The sequence below is a fragment of the Falco rusticolus genome, chromosome 1 (assembly GCF_015220075.1).
Source record: "Falco rusticolus isolate bFalRus1 chromosome 1, bFalRus1.pri, whole genome shotgun sequence".
Taxonomy (NCBI): Eukaryota; Metazoa; Chordata; class Aves; order Falconiformes; family Falconidae; genus Falco; species Falco rusticolus.
Window position 1 is genome coordinate 67505746 of NC_051187.1, and position 27565 is coordinate 67533310.

The following is a 27565-nucleotide window of genomic DNA, read 5'->3' on the forward strand; positions in this document are numbered from 1 at the left end:
TGCTTTTATTGTTTTTCAATCATGTACATAACAAGGAGCTGTCCTCTGTGATTACACCAATTTCACGAAATATTTTGTAGACTGTTTCTGCAAATCACAAACTTGTTTAACATCCGCTGTTAATCACCTCCTGATTCCCCATTGTATTCATTTCATAGTAATGAAACTGTCAAATATTCCAGATACCACACATTAAGATTTCTGACTTGTGAACAGAGTATTTGTAGCAGAAAAAACCCCCAAGACTCATTTGCTTATTACACCCTGAAAAGAGATTGTTCCATCTTCTCCGTACTTGTTGCCATAGTTATAAACTACTGGTAACTCTACAGATTTTCTGTTAATTAAGATAAACCATAAATATCTGTTAAACTGAAAATAAATTCAGCTATTTACATTAGAAAAGTATCCACTTGCTTTGATCCTTTAGTGGCAGTACACCAAGTCTGCACAGGGCCTTACAGGTCTACAAATATCTAATTAAACAGATAGTAAACTAATTAAACACTAACAACTGAGAAAGGAAGGGGAAAAGAACGCGAAATTCATGACTGATACTAATGAATTCCTCTTAAATGTAGGCGTGATGAAAAGGATTTGGCTGGATGTTGATCACATCTTTGTATTTGTGGTATGTAGGACTTTGCTTGAACTTCTTCACTGGGATTCAACAAAGAATCTCAAGCAAATCTCTGTCACAAACAAGAAATATTCTTAAGCCCACAGTTAGCATCTCTGTCTTCGCTTCATAAAAGGCTTTCCTTCTCAGGAGTCTCTGAAAAATTTCATGGATGCAAATCCCTTTCTCTAGGGCACAGACACTAAACAAAGGAGAGCCCAGTCTTTTAATTTTGATTTCCACACAAACAAATATCTGTAAATGACAGTGGTATGATAATGTGGGATCAAAAAACAGAAAGCTCTTGTCATCTTTTCCTGTACCATATAAAAGCATCACAGAAGCCCCTGCATCATAAACTTGCAAACCTTTTTCTGATATTTTGCTAGTATGATTTAAATTGAATATTTAAATGTAATTTAATGTATTTTAACATCTTTTCTTGTTAAATACCACACCATGCATTCTTAAAAGAATATCTGCTAAACTATGATAAATAGAGATTAACTATGACAATATGAGAGGATGTGGAACCTTCCAAAAAGATTTGGCAGTCCAAAAAAGTTTCTGTCAGCTTTGAGGGATCTTCACAATGCCTGGCAGAACACAGGCTCATAAAATCCATCTGACCTCTTCCTTATGACAAGCATTACGAAAGATGAATGTGTTTGAGGATTGATCCTGTTTGCAATATATTGTGCAGTAGTATCAGATAAAGCAATGCATGACCTTAAAGCAAGCCTCATGATTCACTTTTGCACTGTAGGAGAATATTTAACTTTTCCATACTATTGGATATAAAGGACTGTGTAACAGTGCATCATTTCTAGCAAGCTCTTCAGTTTGCTAATACACAAAACCAGATTCTGCAGACAGCTTTGGACTAACAGTTTGCAGAAAACTGAATCTGTTTATTATATAGCTTCTTCCGTATCCACCAGCAGAACTGAACTTTTAATCACCCAAGCGTTTATGATGTTTTCTCCTAAGCATTCTGCCACAGTGATGGACATTCTCCATAATATCCAGAAAGTGACCTGAACCTTTGGCAGTCTTACGAATTCAGCATGGAATCAGTGCTGGAAACTGCTGAACAGGCATGAGGCTTGGACACTGCACAGAAAGGCACATCCATCACTGGAAATGTTCTACTAGAGACACATTTATATCCCTCTGTATGGGTCCTGAGAGCGTATCCCTTCTCAGAGGTTTGGCTGCCTAGGCTTGGGGCCAGCTTAGACACAGCACAGTTGAGGGAGGTCCCCCTCCTGCTGGTGACCTTGACAGAGCCCTCCAGACAGCATTGTGGGGAGGCCTCTGCCAGAGCTGACTCCCCTTTCCCACACAAGCTGCTTTTAAGCTGAGCCACTGCCGCTTGTCTCCCACATGAACTATGGATCCTGCTGCACTGCAGCCGTGACTGGGCCTGGCCATCAGCCCTGTTGACTCACATCCAGACCCTGACAGGCAGGCTGGCCTTCTGGCCTGGCTCAGCCCTGCCTCGTCACTACGGACTTGCCCGGTGACTGCTGAGCTGTGCCTTACCCTGAATGCCCTGACCAGACCCACGCTGCTCGCCTGGCCCAGGCACCGCAGTTCTGCACCCTGGCTAGTGAGGCACTTCCCTCTGCTGGCCTTGTAGCCATCCTCGGCTCCTGGCTCACTGGTCATTGTGCAGCAGCTGGCCCTCGCTGCTCTCCGACGCTTTTGTTCACTGAGACTGTATGACAAACTAATCGCTAAGTTATGCAGGATGCCAACTTTCTATGAAGACCCAAGACCAGCTGCATGGCCTGGGTGTATAGTTGGGTGGACGATACATAAAATGTTCAAGTTGCTCTTATACAGCAAAACAAAATATGCAATAGGATGTGTGGTTTCTTGACTGAAGTGAAACCCAATGGGCAACTTTTCTGAGATTTGAACTGCAAATAAATATTGGCAAAGCAAGATATTTGTACAAAAACAGTGATTTAGCATTTTGTAACATGGAACATGCTTCCAGCTCCACAGATGAATGCTCTTCTTAGGCTGTAACACCGTGCTGAAGAAAAATTACAGTAGCAGTCCACTGTGACTCCAAAGTGCTTTTTCCAACTAACTTTCAAATCCTTTCCATACCTAGAAACCCTGCTTTGGCCAGCCATTTCAGGGTTGTTTTTTGAAGACTGCAGATTTCTCAGCTCCTTAGCATACTGCAGGTCAGCCCCATTCCCCTTTCCAATGCTTACACACACCAGCCTTGTTGCTGCCTTCTAAGGATTATCTGCACCCTGAGTCATGGGAAGAGCCTCAGCAATAGAGCATAGCCAGAGGAGCACTATTAAGGTCATTATCACTTTCAGCCACCATCTCATTCTGCAGAAAAGAAAGTACTTACAGCTGCATTTGGAAAGAGAAATGAGAAAGCTCTCATTTATTTGTTCTGAGTCAGTACCAGAAAGAGACCCTACAAGGTGCCACTCTTTTCTGCCTCAGAGACTCAGTGTGCTTGGGGAGAAGCAACACATCCAGCTTCTTCGATAAATGTTTCTGGGGTTGTAAGGCACCGAAGAGGTTCAGAGGAACAGGCAAACAATAAGACATTGCATTCGTACTCAGTAACAGCCAGAACCAGGTGTCCAGCCTGAGAATACCCAGAAGGTACAGTTCTTTCACAGTTACGCTGGTTGTCTTGGGAAACAGTTACATAAATCTCCTGCGTGGAAAAGACATTGTGCAATGAACAGAGGAGGTTCACTGGCATGGGGCAAAGCTTTTGGCAGAATGCAAGTGTACCTAGTCATGTTACAACAGGAAACTATATCTTTTCTTTGATCGGGCCATTTTTTAATAATTCAACCTATTTTCTGAGCTATCCTCTTCATGTTTAATAGAAGCTAAAATTGTAGGTCAAGTGAAACCATGCCCCTCATTTCTTAAATAAAGCTTTTGAATTGTACCTTGATGCAATTTTTCAAATTTGAATTGTTAAAGAAAGACCATCAAAAGTTTGCAGGGAAATTATTTTCTCTTCTGCATGTGGCAAGGAGCTGCTTAAACGCTGGTAGAAGAATTAAGTCTTCAGTTAATATTTACTCTCAAATGGGTTTTTAAACCAAAAACTGTATTATTTGCTATGCTTATATGTAAAACAAGTTTCTGAACATGCAATAGTTATGAGATCAGCAGGCTAAAGGATGTACCTTTAGGTACAAAGTATCTATAAAACATCTCGGCATCTCAAAAGAAGATCATGCTGTTTTCAGAACCATTTAAAGCAAACAAAGTGGAACATGAAGTAGATGTTACTGAGAGCTTTCCAATACATCCAAGTTTTCCTTAGTATTGAAGGGTTAATACTTTAGAGCAAGAATTTCCAGTTTCATTCATGGTAGGACTCAACCTATGGGAAGTTAGGCAAGGGTCTGCATAACAAAATTTAAAGTGGAGCATCACCACAGCCCTAGTTAATTCTAGATGAGGCAATGTTGCACTTCTTGTGGTCATAAAGATGAGTAAGAAATGCTAGAGAAGCAGCTGAGGCCTGGAGGGTGTATGTCCTTCCAGGATGACATTTCTTGTCAGACACAATGCTTCTGCCTCTGACACTCACAGCCTCTGCCCTGTGAGGAACCAGACACCTAACAAAGGCCCAGCACCATCTTGGTTCCGTCCTGACAATGACCATAGTTAAAGAGACTTCAAGAAATTCTGTTTCAAGAGCCCCTGCTCAGTAGGTCTGCTAGAAATATCATCTTGAGATTATTATCTTTTTCAGATAAAAACCCTAAAAGGTCATCTTCTATGCCATCAAAGAGGCTACACAGAATTTCTCTATGACCCTGAACATTGTCACGCTATCTCCAAATGTGCTTTCTTAAGACAGAATTTCCTCTTTTACCAGATTTATAATCTAAGTTCTGTAAAATGTACAACTTCCTATTAAAAACTGAGAATTAATAAGTAAAGCTTATTTGCAGCCATTAAAAAATATGTAGAACATTAATATAATATATACACCACAAAGCTGGTTTGAGAGTTTGACAGCACCTGTATATCTCAAAAAAATCAAGCATTTGCTTTCATCAGGTGACTATGATGCCTCTTCATCTACATTAAGATTTACCTGTCATCTCAAGTAACCAAAAAGAACTGAAGGGATAACAAATGGTGCTATTACTGTATGTTGTCCATATAGCTTGTGTTTAGATCTTTTTTTCCCCTCTCTCACTTTACTCTGCGATTCTATTAGCTAGTCAACTTTTGCACTTGTTGGTGTGTGGAAAAGATTATATGTATAAACCAATTAAAGGATTGGAAGTGCTTTCCTCCTATAAGCTAGAAAACTAGTTTACATGTGGCGAATGAGCTAATTGAGTATTAGCAAGGTGGCAAGCTTTTTATATACCACCAGAGACAACTAGAATAGGCAGGCAGAGAATCTAATCTATTACATAAGCATTACACAAGGACATTAACTGGCTCTTTTCTGCAGCAATGCCAAATTTAATTCAGATATGCTCTGGGTTTCATTATATCACATCCTGTGTAAGCAGTTAATATGCAAGACATAACTGACACAGGTTACGTGTCAAGTGCTTATGCCAAAGAAAGCATATTTCTGAAGAAGCTGTCAAGGTACTAAAAAGCTAACATTGCAGTTCGACTACACTTTGCCTGAGGTCAGAAAAAGACTATGAATACTGAACTCCCTCCATTAAATCTTTAGCTGTGTAAGTATTTACTCAATAACTTCAAAAGTAATAAATAATGTTTTAGAAACTGATGAACCTCAGAAGATTGAAAGATCTAGTTTAGACTGGAGCTTAGACTGTCAGAGATCAGCTGATGTATCAAGCCCACACTTAGCTCCTGCCCGAAGTGAATCTTCCTGTGATAGGTCACTAATATATTAACAAGTAGCTTTTGCACAAATGTTCCCCCTTAACCTCTGCTAAATCCTGTTTATCCCTGGAGCATGTCCCTGATGACAAGGTTGAGCAGCTGGACAAATTATGCATCTTTTTTCCCATTTAAATATAAAGGCTTTCAAACAAATAATCAAACAGTAAGGCAAACTGCATTTGCTTGGCATGTTCTTCTGAAATCTATGGGATACAAACATAACTCTATCGATGTCAAAGGCAGGGCTCCCTTGACAAAAAACAATAGCAGTGGCCCCGGCAGACTAGCAGATTAAAAGGCAGATTGAAAGAGGAGAGGAAGCAGCCTCTGAACATGGGTGCAATATCAATGAAACAGACATATTTTCCACTCCCCGCACATTGGCTTTGCAAGGTCCTAGTTCCTTCAGGGTTCTACTGAGTGTTGTGTACACATGCTTTAAAAGAGATAAAAAATCCAGGATGGGAGTGGGAAAGGTATTTGAGCTCTGCATTGCCTTTTTTCCTTTCTGTCCTATGGTAAACAACTTGGATTAAAAACACAATCAGGCTTCCAAAGAAAATGTAAATACATTGATTGTGAAGAGTGCACTGTCCACGGTGAAAATTAGAGAGCATTAACTAGGGGGAAATGCTCTTGTATTCATTCTAACTCCAGTAAACTGAGTCTCTAATTTCCAACTGGTGTTAGAAATCAGATCACATAAGGATTTAAGATCTGTGAGACTTTCTAGCAAAACGAAATGGGAGAAAAAACAGGCAAGCCAGAGCTCCAATTTAGCTACAATAGCCCTAGAATTTAAAACAGTAATAGAAGCACAACAGGCCTAAAACCAAAGAAAGCTCAAAGAAAAAGCACTGTAGTGAGTCAAGGATGCAACAGGCAGTGAGCACAGGCATGTTGTTACAGTCAGACTCAGCTGTAAGCATCAGTCCAATTCCTTAAAGAGTGATACCGCTTTGGCCAAAGGTGGTAACAGCAGAAATGGCCACGTTAGCTAACCTCTCTTTTGAGTGATTAAAATACTGGATAGGCAGATCCAAGGGATTAAATCTGGTTTAGATCAACAACAGTGTGCATGAGAGGACATAACCCATTCCAGAAGCCTTACAGCTGCTTACACAAAACTATCCGATAAAAAAGTTTCAAGCCATACCACTGAGCCTTCTCAAAAATCACACCCTCTCACTCACACAGCAAAATAAAGGTGAATCAGCAAATAATTTCATAACACCCCTGTACAGTCTAATCCTGCACTGTGGTTATGGGAAAATTAAAATTTAAAGTATTAACAGAAACAAGACAGCATATGGGGCTGAGAGATAAGCAATTATTAGGAAAATTCCCAAATGATACTGTACACTAGAGATAGTTAGGAACATGGTTCACCAAAGTCCCTATATAAAGAAACACCATCTTCTGAGGATGCCCAGATACAAAAGTCATCACAAAACAACGATTCTTTCTTTTCTTTCTTCTGCTGCTAGGATAAAAACAGAAACTAGCCACATGAAACAGACATGCTGAGTTTCTTAAAAGATAAATCAAAGCAGGGATATGCAAGCATGGTAGTAGTCACAATAGCAAATTGTGAGATTTAGGATGGTATTGAATCAAAGATAGCCAGGCTTTCAGAAACCTCAAGCAATGCCTGCATATTATGCCAGTTCTGAACTTATATAAAATAATAAAAAAAGAATCCTCCAGCACAATTTCAGCCAATTCCTCACACTACAGACTTGGTATATTTTCTAGTTGGAGAGTGTCTAGTAGCATATGCCTTAACAAAACTCCTCAAAACAGAGCAGAACTGCACACAAACAGAAAAAAACAGATAAACCAGACTTGCATGGTTCAGGCATTTTCTGGTAGGCACTGAATTTCACGTAGGGATTGACCTTAAACTACCAGTCAGTCTACCACATTCAAAATCCTATGTGACTCGTCCCATCAGATAAACCACTTTCATAACAGATGAGCTTTCAGCTCTCAGTTGTTTATCTGTCTCAGAAGAATCTCATCACAGCTGATAAACTCTCTACTTCCATGACTACAGTCACTTTGGAAGAGGTGGAATAGAAAAGAGCTGCGCACGCAAGACATGATAAATGCATTACTTATATATTTTTGTACTACAGGGAAATGCTTCAAAAAAACCCCACATTAAAAAGCAAGAGCAGATGGAATACGGAGGTAAGTCATAAACTACTGCAAAAAAAGGCAGGACAAAGATAATGATCAGAATAGGATAAAGAAATGTCAGAACCAGTTCTGAAAATACATGGGCCAGTTCCCTGATCAAATTCTGAACTGCAAGGAGGGGCCTAAATACTAAAAGAAGTAAGAAAGAATTCAGAAGTTTCAAGGTTTTGCTCTCATAAGAAGCAGTGTAATGAATTCTTACTACAACTCTTTCAGACAGGCTAATTTTCATAATAATTTTAATTGCTGCAGTAATCAGGCTGTTCAATACTGTTGATAAGGAGGTGCTGATAATGAAACTAATTTTTTTCTAGTCTTCAATCACAAGAGCAAAAAGGTTTTGACAGTCTTCTTCAATTTTTCTCTTAGACTTTCAATTTTACATATGCCACATCCAATCACACAACTTCCCCAAATATATTTAGTAGATAAAAACAATAAAACAAAACAGGATTATTTCTAAAGCCTCATATTTTCATTTTGCCCAGTTGCCTTTCCACCTAAATTCTTGTCTGATTTCCTTACATCTAAAAAGAAAAGGAATATTGATGTTTGAGGGAAATACTGAAGAAAAAAAACCCATCATCTGAGTAGCAGGGATGACTTTGTCCTCCTCGGGTAGGAAGCAAATGAAAATTACTTATCAGAATATGCATTGCTTTGAGGCATCTTCAGACAGATTTCTAAGCTTTTTTTCTCTCTCTGTCATGATTATCTTGGTAGGCAACATCTCACCTGCCCACATAAAACCACCCATGTGTCCTCCAGATCCACTCCTGGTAAGGCGATATCCAGCTGAAGGGAACTGGCCTCACACATTCCTGTTGGCCTATCCATATGTATCTTGAAAAGCCAAACAGAAGTAAATAAATTGAAGGAAAAAGTTTTATGGAGTCTACCCAAACTTTTATAAGGCCACTGGTCTTCTGTCACTCTTCAGGGTTTCGTTATGCTTTCTTAAAAAAAAAAAAATAGCCACTAAATGGGAATGTTAACATCTCTTTTTTCTTTTTTTTTTCTTTTTTAAATCAAGTCACTTTGATGTAGCATTGCTTTAATAGCAGAAGGCTCCATGAAAACAGGAAAAACAGACAGTCTTGCATTCATTGCTAACACAATGTTTTGTCCACACGTCCCAAACAAACTCTCCCCTCAGTCCCTCCAAGCCTCACCGTCCACAATTCTCTACAGGATTTCTGCTCACTCCTCTTTTATGCCTCCTCCCAGTCACTGGCTGCAAGGTAAAATTCATTTACTTTCCATGAGATAATTCAGAGACATTCTGGAAAATCCAAGGACCTAGAGATTTCATAATTAAGGTGTTCAAAAGAAAAACAAATGGAACAGCTTTCCTATCAAATACCTGGGCTCTGCAACCGCAGGCAAACAATACAGCAGCAATTTAAATCAATGGGAAGGTGATGGAAAAAATCATCCTGGAAACCATTTCCAAACACATGAAGGGAAAGAAGGTGGTTGGGAGCAGTCAGCATGGGTTTGCAAAGGGGAAATCATGCTTTACCAATCTGATAACCTTCTACAACAAGGTGACTAGCCTGTTGAATGAGGGGAGAGCACCTGATGCTGTTTACCTCAGCTTTAGTAAGGCTGACCCTACAACGTCCTCATAGACACGCTGACAAATTAAAGGCTAGATAATTTCACAGTGAGATAGACTGAAAATTGACTGAATGGGCAGGCTTGTAGGGTAGTGATCAGCAGCACAAAGTCCAATTGGAAGTCCAACGGGTGGCAAGTCAGAAGTGGTGTAACCCAGGGATCATTACTGGGGCTAATCCTGTTTACAGCCTCAGCAAGTTCACACAAACTGGGAGGAATGCTGAAACACCACGTGGTTGTGCTGCCATTCAGTGGGACCTTGACAAGCTAGAGAACTGGGTCAAGAGGAACCTCATGAAGTTTAATAAGGGTAAATGCAAAGTCCTGAAGAGGACTTTTGAGAGGAATAAACCCAGGTGCCATATACACTGGGGGCCAACCTACTGGAAAGCAGCTCTGTGGAGAAGGTCCTTGGGATCCTAGTGGGCAACAAGCTGACCGTGAACCAGCAACACACCTTCACAGCAAAGGCGGCCAACAGCATCCTGGGCTGTATGATGAAAAGCATTGCCCACAGGTCAAAGGAAGTGATCTTTCCCCTCTACTCACCAGTAGTGAGGCCACATTTCGAAGCACTGTGTGACCAGGTCTGGCCTCCCCAGTACAAAAGTGACATTGACTTAATGGAGTGAGTCCAGAACAAAGATGATTAGAGAAACTATAGAGAATCTTATGCATTAGGAGAGGCTGAGAAAGCTGGGACTTTTCAGCCTGACGAAGAGAAGGCTCAGGGAGATCTCATCAATGGGTGTAATGGGTCAGACAGGTATATAGCTCAGTGACAGAGCATCATCCATGCCCACTGCACAGGGGGTTGGACTAGATGACCCTTAAAGGTCCCTTCCAAACCAAACTATTCTATGATTCTACAAATACTTGATGGGAGGGAACAAGGATGAGGGAGCCAGACTTTCCAGTCGTGCCCAGCAACAGGTCAGGAAGCAATGGACACAGGAGAGTCCATCATAACATGAGATAACACTTTTTTTACTGAGGGTGATCAAACACTGGCACAGGCTGCCCAGACAGGCTGTGGAATCTCCATCTGTGGAGATACTCAAAATCTGATGGCCATGGTCCTGGGCAGCCAGTTCTAGCTGACCCTGCTTGAGCATGGGGATTGGTCTAGATGATCTCAAGAGTCCCCTTCCAAACTAAATGATTCTGTGATTGTTTGATATCCAATAAGACTAGAAACAGTTTTTTGCAAATGCAAGGCAATGCAGTCCCTAGTACAAGGAGATCAGTTGCCAGAACAGAGACTTTTCAACCAACATATTTGACATACAGATGGGAATGCATAAGCAAGGTTGATGAGCCAAGGATATCCCAAAAGCAGAATTTGTTCTTCAGATGTACTCAGATAAACCCCAGGGCTGTTGTCCCTGCTTATATGAAAAGGAGATTGGTAAGGACGTGCTTTGGAGTGTTCTGTTACTCTCCTCATAGTGGATGATTATGTAAGTTGGTATACTGTACTACTGCATTTTTAATAGGGAACAGACTGTCACCACCATCTTTTTAGGCAGCAGACTACAATCCCCAGGCAAGATAAAATCTGCTGTTTCCATCAAGTTTCTGCAGGCATTGTGGAGCAAGCTGACTTGAAAACTGCTGCCTAGTGCCTAGAGGAAGATAATTCTTACAGCTTGCTTCACAGGTCTGGTAAGAAGACAGCCGAAACTTGGGAGGAGCCAGAAGCTGCTAATCTGCTGATTGGTGTTATCTTGTCTCTTTGCTCTATGCGTATGCCTTGTCAGCAAGGCAGCAGTGTTTCAAATCATACGCAACTGCTTTTCTAAGCCTTTGAGAACTATGACTTTTCAGACCCGGACTTTTGGCAAGACTGAAAAAGCAAATTCTTGGTATTTCAACTGCAAAATGTTATCTCTGCATAATCTAGAGTATGAATTTATAAAAGGCCAGCTGTTACATGTTATGCAACTCTTACCTCATATTAAATAGAATTTAAGGAATTTTGCACACAGTAAGGGGATATAAACTGAGATTTACCCATACAGGGTACCCTTTACAGCAGAGCAGCTACTGTTTCCATAAGCCCATACCCTCGATTATCACTTATGATTTAAGTAAATGAATAATTCCTGCCAGAATATTGCAATACATGTCTGATCATTCATCACCTGCTGTTTTATCAACAATGATGAAAAAAGTAGCCAACAACCATCAGTAATTGGGGATGTTTAGGACGTTAATTTCAACCAGTCAAAAGAGATTTAATTAATATATTTAGAGATGTGAAGGAATCCTGAGACTCCAAAAATTCTAAAATGCTATGCATGGCAAAGGCAAGAGATTGTACATATAAATGATGAGGTGCTCAATACCTAAAATGGAGCTAAAAAGCTGAAGATTACATGAATTAGGAAAGCTGTAGATTCCTCTCCCATCTGCTTTGTTTGCAGATTTTACAGTGCCTTGATGTTACACCAATAAATTGGGATGACTCTATTTAGCCTATTACCTTCTCTTGCAAGGACAAATCTTTGTTAACCATCTCCACACGGGGCAGAACTCAGCAAAGGACTATCGCAGCAAAGTATCAACATTAAGGGTTGGATGATTTAATACAAACTGTGTAGTCTGGCAGGAACTTCCAGTATCCGGAGCTGCATTTTTCACCTTCAGCATGGCAGAGAATATACTGCCCTGTTCTCAAAAACCCATTTAACTTTATTATGGAATGTCAATATCAGAACAAGCTGTCAACCAGAGTTTTAAAACCACACCATTTACAAAGTGATGTAACATTAATTTCACTTTGACCTCAGATTCACAATATATAACAAGTCTTCTTATATTGTCTGCTTTGAAGGCATCAAAATATTTTAGGTCATGGCAGTTCTCTACATACACAACACATGCTAGAAGAAACAGCATGGAACGTAACATACGCACAGAGTGCTCTGCAACCCTAGTCCACGCTCTGTAACATGTTAACTACTGAGAAATAGACTATAATGGCAAAATACATGTTGTGAAATGGTGACAGAGAGAAGGTGACAAGAAACATAGAGAGACATATTTTCTTCATAACTTCCATTTGAAAAGGTGCAAAGATATCAACAAAGTAATATTGATTGCAGTATCATTAATACCCCCATGGTTTTTACTCCCAAGTCCATTCATGTTTTACTCCCCCAACCCAAAGGAGACAGTAGTAACAAAAACATAGGAGGAAACCAACAGAATCTTTAGGTTCATCATTAAGAAACTGTTTAGCATGGAATTTCACAATCTGGCCTTCCACACATAAGTAGAGATAAGACACTGTTAATGAGTAATCTTTCACCATATGTAATAGCCACTACACTTAGTGCTATATATGTAATGTGCAAAGGCATATTTATGAGTTGAGCAGAAACAGTTCAGCAGAACTAGACACCAGTGAGAAGATCAGACGTTTAATTAGAACCAATGTTTTGAAGAAAATGCAAATTCACCTGCCCATTACTGTATCACCAACTGAAAGGCATGTCTACCATGCAGGGCAGCAATAGGAGCTGGGGGCATTATAGCCCACGCAGCCACCGTAGTTTATCTGTACTCAGATCAATAAAGTTAAATTATGGTGCCCAATGATCTCTCTATACATATTAAAGGTTATTTCTCGCAGGGTCAATTAAATTTTGTGAGCATTTTTGCAGCCACAGCTTGAACACTTCAGATCATGAACTGTTTTCTTTCAAGCTAATTTAGGTACTGCATACTACATTGCCTTCTGGCATGAGTTATAAAGCAGATAGTAATAACAGTCACACACCCTCAGCCTAGGTACAACACTTAGTGAAAATGTCAGCAGTTACTATAGATACAGGAAGCAAACCATTTCCACATGTGAAAAGAGCTCATGTCATAGCCCACAGCAGTAAGGTTGTAATGTGGCTCACCTACAAGATACTAACTAGAGTGGCATGATTAAAATGGTGCAAATCACACCCCGCATTAGCACAGGCTAATCCAACATAAACACATCCCCACAGCCGAGCCGCTGGATTCCATTCCTTCAGAGTATCTGTCTGATGGATGTTTGTGTTGCGTGAATGTTAATAACTTATCACAGCTAAACACATACCCAACATTTCTTCCTTTTCTTCTGTTGGTGACTGATTCAAACTAAGGCCATCTACTGGAACCAAATGTTACACGATGACACAGCACTACCTGGGGGTATTTCTTTGCAAAAGGCAGCTACATCCTTGGCCACTACAAAATGGAGTGCTAGAACACTGCCCTGTCAGGATTTCTGTTATTGTTCTGTACAGCCTCAGCTTCTTTTACAATGTGATTTTACATCAGGTCCACTCTGTACCACCTGAGGAAGGATTTCGCAAGCATTATCACAAAATACGAAGCTGATTTTAGAGTTCTTTATCACCTCCTGTGGTCTTGTACCTGATTTCTCTACACTGTTCTAATGTGGGAAGGATGCCTCTTAGAAACTATGCCAAGGAACCTTTCTTCAGAAAGAGCCCAAAGTAATTTACAGTGTATGCAAACTGTGCTGAATGTTTCTTATGCCCAGGCAAGATAGCTATATTTAGAGGATGCAACAACTGCTTAACTGCAAGCATCAGTACAGGCCAACCTTGACTGGAAAGCAAAGACATTCTAGGTTTGTAATATTTAACTCTCTAGGTGTGAGCTTAGTCAGCAGATCCAGATTTGAACATTTTAATTAAAAAAAAAAAACCACAACAAAATTTCACTGCTGAGAACTCTGCAGGTACCACATTTAAACAGGGCATTGAAATGAAAGCTGTTGTTATTCTTTACTAATTGGTAAGTTTCCAAGTGATCTCAGTATTTCACTGTAAAACACAGTAATAATGAATTCTCTCAGGCTGAAATAAAAAATAAATGGGAGTATATCAGTCTCTATATATTGTAATTTAGAATTCCTTTTTTTCTCCAGTAACTCCTGATTTTTCACCTATCTTTCCCTCTTTAGAGTTTTGCAAAACCTCTTCAGAAATAGTTTTGTGATTATGTTTATTTTGTCTGTGGAAGAAATTGTACAGTCATTAACAGATGGGTGTGCTGAGGTAGCACTGACAACACGCTGTTTGATGTTAGACAATAATTGCAATCTGAACCACACTATGAAAGAAATGGGAGTTGCAGATATAGGAAGTAGGATAGGATAGGAAAATAATTAATAATTCATTAGAATAGTAAAATTAGCCTAAGTGAGCCAGACAATTTAACTGTCAGTGAAACTCATTATATTTATTGTATTAACAGAGATACCACGATCAATGAAAATTAGCCAATCATTTTTTATTAACCAGACACAGCACCAATGAACTACTGAAATAATGTGTAAATGGTTCTTAAAATTTATACTGGAAAGTTTTGCCAGATAAAATATATCAGTGCTATACTAATGAAATAATCTGAAAATAGTTTTTAAAATGGATATTAAGAAATTACACCAGTGCTATGCCTGCCACAGTACTCTTAAGTGTCTTCTGTAATCAGCAAGTAAATTCACAGTTTTTTAATTTGTGTAGCATGCCCTGAGGGGACAAAAAGTATTTTCAACAAAGAGAAAACATCTGCAAAGACACTTATTTATAGAGGCATGTGATAAAAAGACTCGTGCTCAATAAGTTAAAAAATAACAACATTCTTTTCTGATGAATGAACAAACCTACCATGTATCATAACTTAATTAATCTGCATGTCAAGATTTCTTATTTAATTATTTGATTTGCTTTGGTTTATCTTTGTGTATCAACCTTCTTAGTGATGTAACACAATTGACTATTCTGGTTTGAAAAGTAATCAGCCATGTTTTTTAATTTCCAGTACAAGTTCACTAAGCTTTGCTAGCAGGCAGACTTGTTTCTGTGCATCACTTTTTAATCAAAGGCTACAAAGGTTATCGTAAGGATAATCTAGGCAGTCAGAGGACTGAAGATCAACAAATTGCTTATTTTTTTAAAAAAAATATCTTACGTAATTATGATGGCTGAGAGCCAGTTCTACTCTGAAAGCTACTCTGAGTCAACAATACAGTAGACAGTTCGCAGAAGTTACAACAAACTAAAAATACGAATTCTTATTGCTGCCTTTTATGCCTTACAAAGACTTTCTGTTTTAAAAAAAAAATCACCAAAAATTATTTCAGAAAATGACTTGCAAAAGCAGAGTAACTAATGAAATATGATTTTCCCTTTGACTTTTTGGACATTAAACACGCTGTCAGAAGGTAACTGACTAAGCAACAACTAGCAAGGTCATATATGTTTGCAGAGATAACATTTAGAATTGTAGTCAGGAAAACAACTATAGGAATTCAATAAAAATAAGGTAGATAATTCTTAGTCTGAAGAACAGGAAAAAGTTTCTTACATGTTTGGACTTTGCTAAGGGACAGTTTCTGAAGGAAACCGATTGCAACTCTTATCCTGGGACATTTAAAGCTCAAAAGCTGAACGCCAACTCAATGTAGAGCACAGCCTTGCATGGCAGAGAGAGGGACTGCAGCACCAAAGATGACCCATTCTGTATTCCATGACGGTATGGCAGTGAGTTATGCATGCAACCTCCCACTCACCTCTCAGGTTTAACAAAGAATCAGAATCAACTGTTAAAGACTCACCAGTGCTTTTAGACACATTCCTCCTTCAGCCGTATTTTAGTCACACCATAGCCTTGGTGAATGCAGATTGCTTGGCAGGAAAGTAAGGTAAGGTTTGTGGGACAAGTAGTATGTTCTACAAGACCACCCGACATAGTTTGAAAAAAAGACAAGTTTAGGGCACACAGTTATTTGTTCAGGTTTGAAAGGATAAATAAAGATTTGAACAAATTTATCCCAGTTTATTTTACTTATTTTTAAAGACTGGACAATTTGAAAGAAAAATGTGATTCCCCTGTGGCAAGGGAGAGCCAATGAGGTAATTAATAGGGCAAAGAATGCCACAGAGAAACATAACTGCTACTGGTAATATTAGAGGTTCTTGTGAAAGACAAACAAAGAAATGATGTGGAAATGATTATAGACCTTAAAAAAAATTAAACACATTACAATAACTATCATGGAACTCAAATGTCATAAGACACAAAAAATTATTACTGCTTCCAAGAAAGTATCAAGAGAAATAATTTTCTTGGTAATTCCATTCCAGATGAAAGAGCGATATATTAACACTGAAGAACTGTACAATAACTGAGCCCTGAAACCACTCAGTAACTCATTTAAGAGTTTGGCTGATAGCATCAGGAAATGCCTAAAAAAAAAATCTCTCCCCTTCAAGACACAAATCATTGCCTTATGAACCTGAGACACTAAAAAATAAATTGTGTTAGCTTTATTTGTTATAAAGGTGAAATATTCCAAATTGGATTAAATTTCAAGTGTTCAAACTCTTTGTACATTTTAAATTTACACCTTGTAATCTTCCTGTTTGCTTATTTATTCTTCTCAGAGTTAAACAGTTGATCACATACCCAACTAAAGGAGCTGGCATGTAAATCTAAGGTGCAGCAGGAAGTGACGTAAATAATTCATTAGGCAATCTCTGAGCCTCTACTCCATCAGTGTCAGAGTGTAATATTTCTAATAAAATAGTATTTCAGAAACAAACAGTCTTGAGATGAGACCAAGATTCTTGTCCTAACACCTTTCATAAGTTTTAACGATTTTTTGGGAGAGCAGAAATGTCCATTCCAATGTCAAGGTGAATCTCATGTAAAGGTGTATTTTTTGTCTCTCACCTTTGCACTGCAAATTCAACTAGACATTGCACTTGTCCTAAAAAGTCATGTTGCTGATATACAGCAGTTTGGTCCACCCAAAAGTGGGGGCTAAAAACCTCCAGTGATTCATAAATGATTTACTAAATATATCTTGAGACAAAAGGTGCACACAGAATGCAAGCTAAATGCACATCTTACATAAACAAATAATAAAAAGAAGTGTAACTTTTCGTCAACAGTTGGCAGTATGTACTGTTAAAAACATAAGCAAAATCCTAGCTGTGTCTTCAAAGACTGAGGTCATACCAGCATAGTTTCAGAAAGTCCTTTTGTACTACTGCTGAAAGCTGTATAATGGAGGTATTCATGGTAAATCTTACTTTTATTGCTCTGTAATGGCAGCATTTTTCAATGCTGCGCTTAGTTTTATGAAGAGGGCATGTATTAACACCATTTGATACCCTCTGGTTTTGGAAGTATTTAGTACTGAACAGGCCTGTGTGAGACAGAACAACAAGAAACACTAAACAGCACCAAAACCAGGAAGGATACCTGTCAAACATATCATTTTGTTTCCCTTATATACTCATAACATGTACTCTGACTGTATTTATATTCTGTTGCTGCAAATCAGTTTTCTCTAATGGATATGTAAAGCTGAAGTTTTTCTATAAATTTTCTCTTTCCACAGAGTTTCACTCAGGCAGCCTTTGGTCCTTTACTAACATTATTCCACTAAACCCACATTATCATGGCATAAACATGAGCTGGCAGAAATTGTGGATTTGCACAGAGGCTTTAGGAAATCTGTGAGCAGGCTTTATAATATGGGAAGACAGACTGTGCAAAGAAAGACCACTCAGTGAGCCAAAATTTAAGATCCTGGAATCTTGCTACATCTGAGCTAGTCAATACTACGTAAGAAAAAAGATCTCTAGGCTTTGTGAATATCAAAAGCTTATTTGAGGGATAGTTTTGCTATGCTAATTATTTTGTTATGAAACAATGTTTGTTTTATAAAGATTATGTATTGATTAAAACTAGTTCTTACTACAAGTACAGAACACATATTCATATTAATAAAATAGAATATAAACCAATAGCGTTATTTTCCGTACTGAAACCAGGTTAGATGAACTATATGGTCCCTGTAAAGCACTAGAGGATACCTCAACATCTTAATTATTTTCTTTATTCTCTTCCAGTTCTTCACTGAAATGCTCTTGCATACCATCCTCCTATTTGCCATCATTCTTTTCTTTGTTATCCATTTTGAGCTTGTACATCTATCTGTGAGTCAACTGGTTGCTAATATATACTTACTAATTTGGCAGTGATCAGCGCAGTTGTGTTTTATAAGTTCCTGGAAAGCTGTGGGGTTGTGATGACCCAATCATTCATCACAGGCCTACAATTCTTTTGGCACTAGTTTTCTAACCAGAACTTGCTAGATAGGTTTCCAACTGACAGAGTGAATTCACATTGAAAAGATCACCCTGAAATTTGTGCTCGGTAGTTTGCATGTAACATGTGCTGGAGTAGACAGTATTTGTGTGGTGAAAATAGTCTACTCATTTGGCACAGAAAGATACGATAATGCCATTCATCAGAAAAAACATACAGATGGCGCTTGGACTGTTTCAGCAAGGGTTCATATTCTGTATTCCTTCCCTCCAGTAAAGTTGTCTTACTTGGTTTTCATAATGATTCATCTGATACTGCCTGGTGGGCAACTACAGTGCTAAAAGCCTAGAGGAGACAGAGAATACAGCCTGACAGGCATTCCAGGACTTCTCTGATGTCCAAATCTGCACTTTCAGTAAAAGCTAACACATTTCCAAATACATTCTTGCCTATTCTGACTTCCTTTCCTGAGATCTCTCTGACATCTTTCATCCTGTTGTCATCTGGAAACATTTTATGCTTCTGTTTGAACATCAGTTCATAAATCTCTTTTGAAAGAAGCATCATTCCGAAGACAGTTCTTGAACAAAATGGAACTACTTTCTTGCTTTGTTTATGTTCAGCATGTGATCAGGAAAATCTGTAAGACTGACTGATTGATAGACTGACAAATTCTACCTAATTAGTACTCACCAGATTTAGCCAGTCATCTCCAGCACTTCAAGCAATGCTCTACCAATGTAAGATATTGATTTTCTAATTCTATATACCTGAAGGTTTGCATAAGTCAAAGAGAATTATTCTATGGTACTATGTCTCTCACCAAGTTTAAAGATATTTCAAACCTGAAGTGAAAAAGTAATGTGATACAAACTGCACAAAAACTAAGCATGAGATAAAAAAAGTGGATGTACAAGAATAATAACATTATGAAACACAATTTGCATTCTGGATGCTATCCTGGAAAAAAAAAAAACCAGCCTTTGAAAGATTATTACACACTAAAAATCTACCAAACAATAAAAGTTACTTAAGATAGGCTCACTTCAGAAGCAGCTTATTACCACCTGCACTGCTAGACTAAAAGGGTGTAAATTTTTTTTAAAAACCCTCACTTTAAAAGGTTTTTTCCTTATTAGTTTCAACTAGTTTTTCCTCTATGAAACAAAAACAATAACAAACAAAATTATTTTAACATACTGCCATAAAACAAATAGCTAATGTACCCACCAAACACCCACACACTATATTGTTTGAATATCACAATACTTTTGGTGTGGTTCAGACAGAAATGGAGCCACAAGGATGGCTTGCCCCATACAGCACAGGAGATCTACAAGGAAGGCAGGAATAAAATTCAGTTCCCACAAGCCTCTGTTTTAACCACAACATCCCCTTTAGGAATTCCCTGTAGTAAAGAAACTTGATACAGACTTTTTCTCTTTTCAAAAAAAAGCTCTAACATAGAAGCAAACACTGCTCTCTGATTATTTTTGAAGTGCTTTCAGATTTATGCTGGCCTAAATGTGAACAGAAGTTGCCCTATAAGTTTTAGAAATACTTGGCTAGACACCAAACACTGCACTTACATAAGGCCATACAATCACCTGACACTTGTAGCTGCCTCGCTGATTTTCCAAGAATTTTAATCCTCTTTTCCTGAAACTATCCCTTTGGTGAGAAAATACATTTATTCTATTACTTATATGCTTGCTTGGGAGACATACAGTTTCATTTCTTAAACAGGAGAATAGTATTTTCCACTCTCAAACATCAAAAAATCAAGAGATGTCTCTGTACAGCCAAGTACAAAGTGCAGCTTGTCATATAAAAGAGCCCATTCCTCAACTGTGCACTCCCAGGCTGCTTCTACACATTTAAAAGCCTTTCTACAGAATAATGAAGCTTCCCAGCTTTCCCTTCCTGCCAAACAGACAGATCACCATGCCAGCAAGTAATGCACATAGCTGGTGCACAGCAATTACGAGACTGTACAAAGAGCAGACCGCAGATAGCTGCTTGACGGTTAGAGGCAGAAGCAACTCAGACTTCCTATTATAATAGGTTTTGGTTTTATAGAACATTTAAATATATAACTAACCTGTTCACTTTGCTTCAGTTCATATTTTAAGTCAAATACAAAATGTAATGTGTCAAACTCCTAGCTCCATGAAGTCAATGGAAGTTTTAACTACAGACTTCAAAGAAACCAAAATCTCTCTCATTACTACTCAAAATGTTTCTAATTAATGACTATACAACTGGATCTATTAATTAACAATGATTTTGGTGTCTTTTTTTTCATGTGTAATTTTCACTTACATCCTTTGTAATAATTAAAGGTCGTCAAAGTGACAACAGAATGTACTCTCTGAACCACAAATTGTGGGAAGCCAGAACAATACTCCAGGGAATCACCACTTCACTTTAAAAAGGATTACTGCATGCTTTTCTTATAACAAGAGAATAACAGATCGGTCAAGACTGGAAGGGACCGCTGGAGGCCTTTGGTCCACCCTCTGTTCAAAGGAAGGTAAACTAGAGCAGGTTGTTCAGGCCATATGCATTCAGGTTTTCCGTATTTCCAAGGATGAAGACTTCACAAGCTCTCTGGGCAAGTCATTCCAGAGTTTGACCACCCTCACATTAAACATTTTTTATGTTTCAGTTTGTGCCCATTGCCTCTCGTTCTGTCACTTCTGTGCAGCGGTGACACCTTGTAGTTGTACATGTATTGGGGGAGTATTTGGAAATCTCCACTGTTGCAAAAACAGTGTAACTCCACTTTAGCAATACAAAAGATCACTCAAAACATCATTCACTGTCAATCGCTACTGTGTCAGAGCAAATTTAAATTCCCACCATACTCCTACATAAGCACTTCCTACTATTACTTTTGCAAGCGGTTCTTCCCTAAAAAAACAAATCTATCTTGTAACACTTCCATACCGTTTGAGGTTCCAGAAACCAGAAAGAACTTGTCATATGTAAGAGGTGGAGGGTGGGTGAAGAAATGAGCTGTGCCTAGAAAGTCAGAGCAATTTCTTAGAAAACAAGTTTTACTTCTGTAGCTGCACAAGCCATTAAGTAGGAGGAAAAGGAGGATAGCATGAAATTAATGGCTGGGAAGAGCCACTGACAACTCCACAGCAATTATTCTGTGCTTTCCAACACTTTCCCCCCCTTAATGTCAGCAAAGCAGCGAAAGGAAGGCGCTACAGGCTGTACACAGTGCTGCAGCTCTGGCACAGATGGAATAGACAGCAACTGCTCCCAGAAGCCTAATATCCTTGGCATCTGCTTCCTTTGCCTATGCCCAAAGACAGTCTTCAGTGGAAATTTCTCTAGTGCAAAAGCAACTGGTAGTTTGTGGCTGCACCAGACATTTCATTGTTCTAGCACTTGTGCACATACAATGGTGAGGTAAGAGGAGAGCAAGAAGAACAAAACAGTGCACAGGGACTCCTGTTGCTGCCATGTCCCATTCTGCTCTGACACAACCCAACTGAAGGCCACCAAAGGATGGAGAAAGGGCAAAAAGTCAGCTGCTTAAAAGCAAGTACAACTGCAGTAATACTTTTCTGTGTGAATATAAGGGACTCCATATTGCCTAATGCCTGAAATGCCCACAATCTCTCATATGAACGAAGCTTTGGTGACCCAGAACTCCACTGCCTTCTGTGGGATTATACAGAAACTGCCCTGTGGTACTCAAGAAATTCAAACTGATGACAAACCAAAAGGATTTAAATATAAAGTTGCAGTTATTTATTAAAGTTCCTGCCTAAGTGAAAAGTTATGTATAAAGGAATGAAAACAGTTAAAAAATGGAGGTGTTGCTCCCTGTTACTAAAAAATATTTATTGTTTTTGTTGTTTTCAGTAGCTACACCGTTACACTGAAAACTGAATCTCCTCAATTAAAAAAAATACCGTTTTAAAAACTTCACTACCAAATAATTATTTGGAAAGTCAGCAATCTCTATTTTTGTCTTTATCTTCACTTTCCAAAAATGCAGTTCTTTTACATTCAAACATGTATTGCTTCTGCGATACATTATGTGTGATGGGAAGTAATTAGAAAATTGTTTAAAATCTTAGACCATTAGTTTTGTGCAAATAGAGCTGACTTCAGTTTCTTGCTTGAAAGATTTTTTGATAAATAATGCAGTTGTTAACGGCCAGTTTTCTAGTGGGAAAACTAAATGTAATTTCAAACTATGATATTTTGTTTCCTCCATCTCATCTGAAACATTGTTTCCAACTAGTTTATTACACACTGAATCTGAATGTATCTCCAACTCAGCACATTTACCAAGTTAAGCAGGAATTCAAACGTTCATTCCTTCTAAGGTCAAGCATGCAGGAAGACAGCATCTGCCTGGAGAGCTGTGAATTTTCTTCTGTATTGTGAGAAGTAAGTTCTGGCCAGAGAATCTAGCTTGTACAGCAGAACAGGCACATCAAGCCCCTCTAAAATTCCCATGTGGTACTGACCTAAAACAGAAAATGCTGAGAGTTGAATTTACATGAAATAAAGCATGTTAGGTCACTTGTTAAAAAACATACAATACATTTTAAAAATCCAATTTTAGGGATGTGTGTTTATGTGTCCATCTGTATCTTAACTGAGTGAGCAAAAATTAAAAGATTAACTTTTGTTCTATGCGGAATGAAAGAAGAAAAGAAATTTGACACTGCTTTAGGAAAAAAACTTCTTAACCTCATTCAGTACTACCTAACACCTTTCAAAAATAACAATGGAAATTTTTTTTAAGTATCATAAATTTGCTTCACAATTTTTCATTTTTCTTGAGCACCTTCAAAGACTTCTTCGTAGGGCGTGCTCCTAGCTCCAAAAGCCAAGTAACAGAACTACAAGATAGTGTCTCTGCTTCAGGACAAATAGCAGTGGCCTCCCAAAGCAATACGTACACTTTGATAGTGTGGTGCTGGCAGTTTCCAATATGGGCTAAAGCAGGAACACAGGTAATACTAATGAAATTAATGCTGATTTCTTTGGAGGGAAGCTCATACACAATACAAGCCATTCAAAAGATCCTTTTCTTTCCTTTAACCTGTAATATGCAGTATTAATCCTGATCAGGAAGAAATCCACCATACATCAAGGAACTAGTGACCCATAAAGCAGTTACCCTGAGTAGGTGCAGCAGTCCTGTGCTGCCCACCCAGTTTGCCCTTCAGCCCTGTGTAGTGTGGCACATATCCCTTGGCCACAGGATAAACCGACCCAGCTCACTGCAACCCGCAGCTCCCACTCGGTACCAGTGACTCCACCACCTGCCTGTCCCTCCCTTTATCTAAAAGGTGCAGCAAGGAGCTCTGCTGTGCACATCCTTTCTGTTTGACAGTAGAAATGAGGAATCAAGCTGTTCACTTCTAAGAAAAGCTATAATAGCTCGAACAACCAAAAGGGGGTAAAGCCTTTCTCAACTAGGACCTACACAGCACGCTGTTCACGCGGAAGATAAACTACTGAAATTTTTGGAATGCAGAAAAGCACACTGTAGCACTTTTACAGACAGAAGTAAAAACAGGGGCAAATAGTATTTTTTTCTTTTTTACATTTAATAGCACTTATTACTCTCTTCACTTAAAACTCTACTTTGTTTTTGTTTCAGAAAACACTAGCTTAACAGAAGCTAATGCAAACTATTTTAAAAAAGGTTGTAAAGTCTTTGTTCACAGGTACATACACATATTTTCATGTGTATATTTTGATTTAATAGGATAATGACAAGAGAATTGTAGGAATGAAGTACACAGTGGAAACAAAAGCTAAAACCCAGTATTCTGAAAACCAGATTTTTCAAAAAAATCAACTGACCAGAATATCCAAGACAACAACATTGCACAAGTGCTTACTTAAAAACAATGATCAATCTTTCTATAGGCATTGTTAGCTCTTACATACATCACATTAAAATTATGATTTTAAAGCAAGATTTCTTAAAACAGTCATTCTGGGGAGAAACTTATTTGCAGTAAGAACTGATAAAAGCATTATGGCTTTCTGTTGAGATCTTCAGAAAAGTAGTCATTGCCTCAAAAGGAAGCAGTACCAAGACTGAAGATTTGTTTCAGATTTACTCATGCTTGTTATCACTCATAATCTTGTCTGAGGCAGGAAAGGAAGGACACTGTGCACGCAAGGAAATCTGAGCTATGGTACAACCTATATTTTGCTTTACATGACAACCAGAAAGTAGTAAAGTAGTCACATCCATGACTTGCCAGCTTTACACCATCTGGAAGGAGGTGATTTCAGTGAGAAGAGGGATGTCTCAGTCCTAGTAGTGTAAATGTAATCTGAGATTTGCAGTATGTCACTGGAAAATGCAAATGAACTACCTTCCCTTTTGCTTCCACCTCCTTTCCAGTAATTATTTATTCTACTTCAATTTCCCTCTTGAAATACCTAATATTTCTCTTACAGTGTAAGCTTTTTTCAATGACAGTCATCTGGATAAATCAGATTACAGGCTGCCACTTTCTTTGCTCACATTTCACCATTTTTGACGTGGACTCCGATATGCTGTAATTTATCAACATACAGTTTATTTGGAAACCTTTCATTCTGATATATTATTGTTTACTTAACTCTAGCAGTTTACTTAGCTACTCTGCTTAAGATACGAATCAGCCCCACAATCAGTATAACCTGCTTTTAAGCTTGGAACTGGCCTGACCATTAATTTCGTTAATGATGTTGCAGAATTTAAGAATTCTGACAGCCTGTTGGCCCCCAGGGGTTAGTACTATAAACATCAGAGTATTCCACTCACTGTTGGTTTTTTTTTTTGTTTGTTTTGTTGGGGTTTTTTTTAATCAAGATAACCCAGGTACCAAAAAAAGTCTCAGAAAGTTTGTGGGATTGGTTTGGTTTTTTGTTTTGTTTTAAAATACATCATAGGATGGTTTGGGTTAGAAGGGACCTTAGGGACCTTAAAGATCATCCAGTTCCAAACCCCTTGCCACAGGCAGGGGCACCTTCCACTCGACCAGGCTGCTCAGAGCCCCATCCAGCCTGGCCTGAAACACTGCCAGGGATGGGGCATCCACAGCTTCTCCGGGCAACCTGTTCCAGTGTCTCACCACCCTCACAGAAAAGAATTTCTTCCTAATACTGAATCTACATCTATGCTCTTTCAGTTTAAACATTTAAATACAGTAAAGAAAAACATGTTGCACCTTCTACAATTAATAATAAATACCTACATCTAGTTTACATAGTTAACTTCTGGTTTAGATTTATGGCCAGGAATTGGGGTGTTAAAGCAGTACCAGCAGGAGGATGAAATATTACAGGAGCTAGGAAACTTGACACAGTGAGCCCTTCATCAAATCTCCACAGCTGAGAGCCCCAGGACACAAACCAAGTACTCTGCAACAAGAAGGCTCTGCGATGTGTCACAAAGCAAAACAATAGCTGTCACTTTCTCAGCTCTTCAGTGAAGAACAGGCATGAACCAGGTGTGAGGTGGGGCTCTCACGTGGTCTACCAACACCAGCCTGCCAGAATGCAAACCTGAAACAGATTCAGTTTACCAGCAAACCCCTGAAAAACAGCAGGATAAGCTGTTCACTTAAAGCATAATGATTTTTTAAATCATAGGTAGAAGTAAGAAGATAAATCAAATGTATTTAAAAAAACCCTCTCATAGGCATGGGCTTATCACAGTCTTTCAGGTCTTGTGAAACCCTTCCTGGACAATTAGGAGTTGAGGGACATGAAAATTATTAAATTAAAAATGTAATATTAATATATTATTAATAGTATTATTTATTTTTAAAGATCCCTAAAATGTCATGCTCATATATATAATATGAAACAGACAGAACATGTAAGACATACAGAATCCATTCTGGATGGGCTACTTACCACAAAGCCACCTGTGAAAACATGTCATCAGCCTAGACTCATATGACTGAAACTTTGTACCACTGCATGGACAAATCATGTCCAACATACATTGGAGAAAAAGAGTTTAATTGTTTTTTGGGGAATGAAAATGATACTAAATTAGGTGTTCTTTTGTCTCTACATAGATCATTTGTGGACAACAGCCAAAGACCAGATACTCATTTACCTTGGTGTATAAATATGGTGAAGGAGAAAGGTATGAGAGAGACTGAAACACTGAACATTCTTTACACCTTCATACCAAAATGAAGAATTAGAGAGTGCTCATTTCTCTCCTGTATGATCCTATGTGCTGCTGAAAAAACTAAAGGTCTCCAAATTCAGATCTGTCATCTGCTGCCTTTGGCAGAAGCAATACAAAGGCATACATTTCCTGCAGTAGGCTTGTAGGAAAGGCTGAAAAGATGGGGCTGTGGTATCCCAGCCTATAGTGAGTGTACAATGTGCTGCTGCTGTGTGATGCTACTAATGTTCAAAAAGCAAACAAGACCCAAGTAATAGTAAATAGGTACGAACCAAAGCAGAAAGGGGATACTGAATAGCCAGAATAAACTGCAACCTTCATCTTGCTGCTAAGAGGCAAATTATTGTTAATTAGGTCATTTAATTAAATAAATGTTTTCTGCCACTTTGATTAAATTTAAAAGTAATCACTTTTTGTCCAGCTCAGATTTTCTTCATGTAACACTACATTTAGTAAAGAGAACTACTCATAGTCTTTGAAAAAAATTCACGTATTGTCTGTTCTCATTGAGGGGAAATAGTTGCCCAGCACTCTAAAAACCTCTGAAGGAAGGACCCTCATTAGATAAGGAAAAAGCAGATATACACACAAACTCTAAGGAACTCTATGAATGAGAAATACCTAAGACAAGGAGGTGTTGTTCCTCTAATCCTAAAGAGTTAATCTAAGAAGAATAAGCAAATCCAATTTTTTTTTAACTATATCAAGGTCCTTTTAGTTTTTTAAAGGCTGGTAACTTTATCATTAGCTATGTGGAAACACTGTGATTTATCTAGTACTGGCAGCACTGATGCACACTCTCTGGTTGTAGGCAAAGGCACTTAAACATAGTCAATAGTATTATACCTCATTCCAGCCTGAAGTCCAGTCCAGTAGTAACAATCTTTTTTCCTCACCACTACCATAAGTAGGCTGCA

General features: G+C 38.5%; 1 protein-coding gene across 2 annotated transcripts in view; it reads right to left on the bottom strand.

Moving 5' to 3' along the window:
* Nucleotides 1-27565, bottom strand: part of TRMT9B (tRNA methyltransferase 9B (putative)) — a 121386-nt gene that overhangs the window by 86869 nt on the left and 6952 nt on the right. The gene's annotated exons all lie outside the window — the stretch shown is intronic.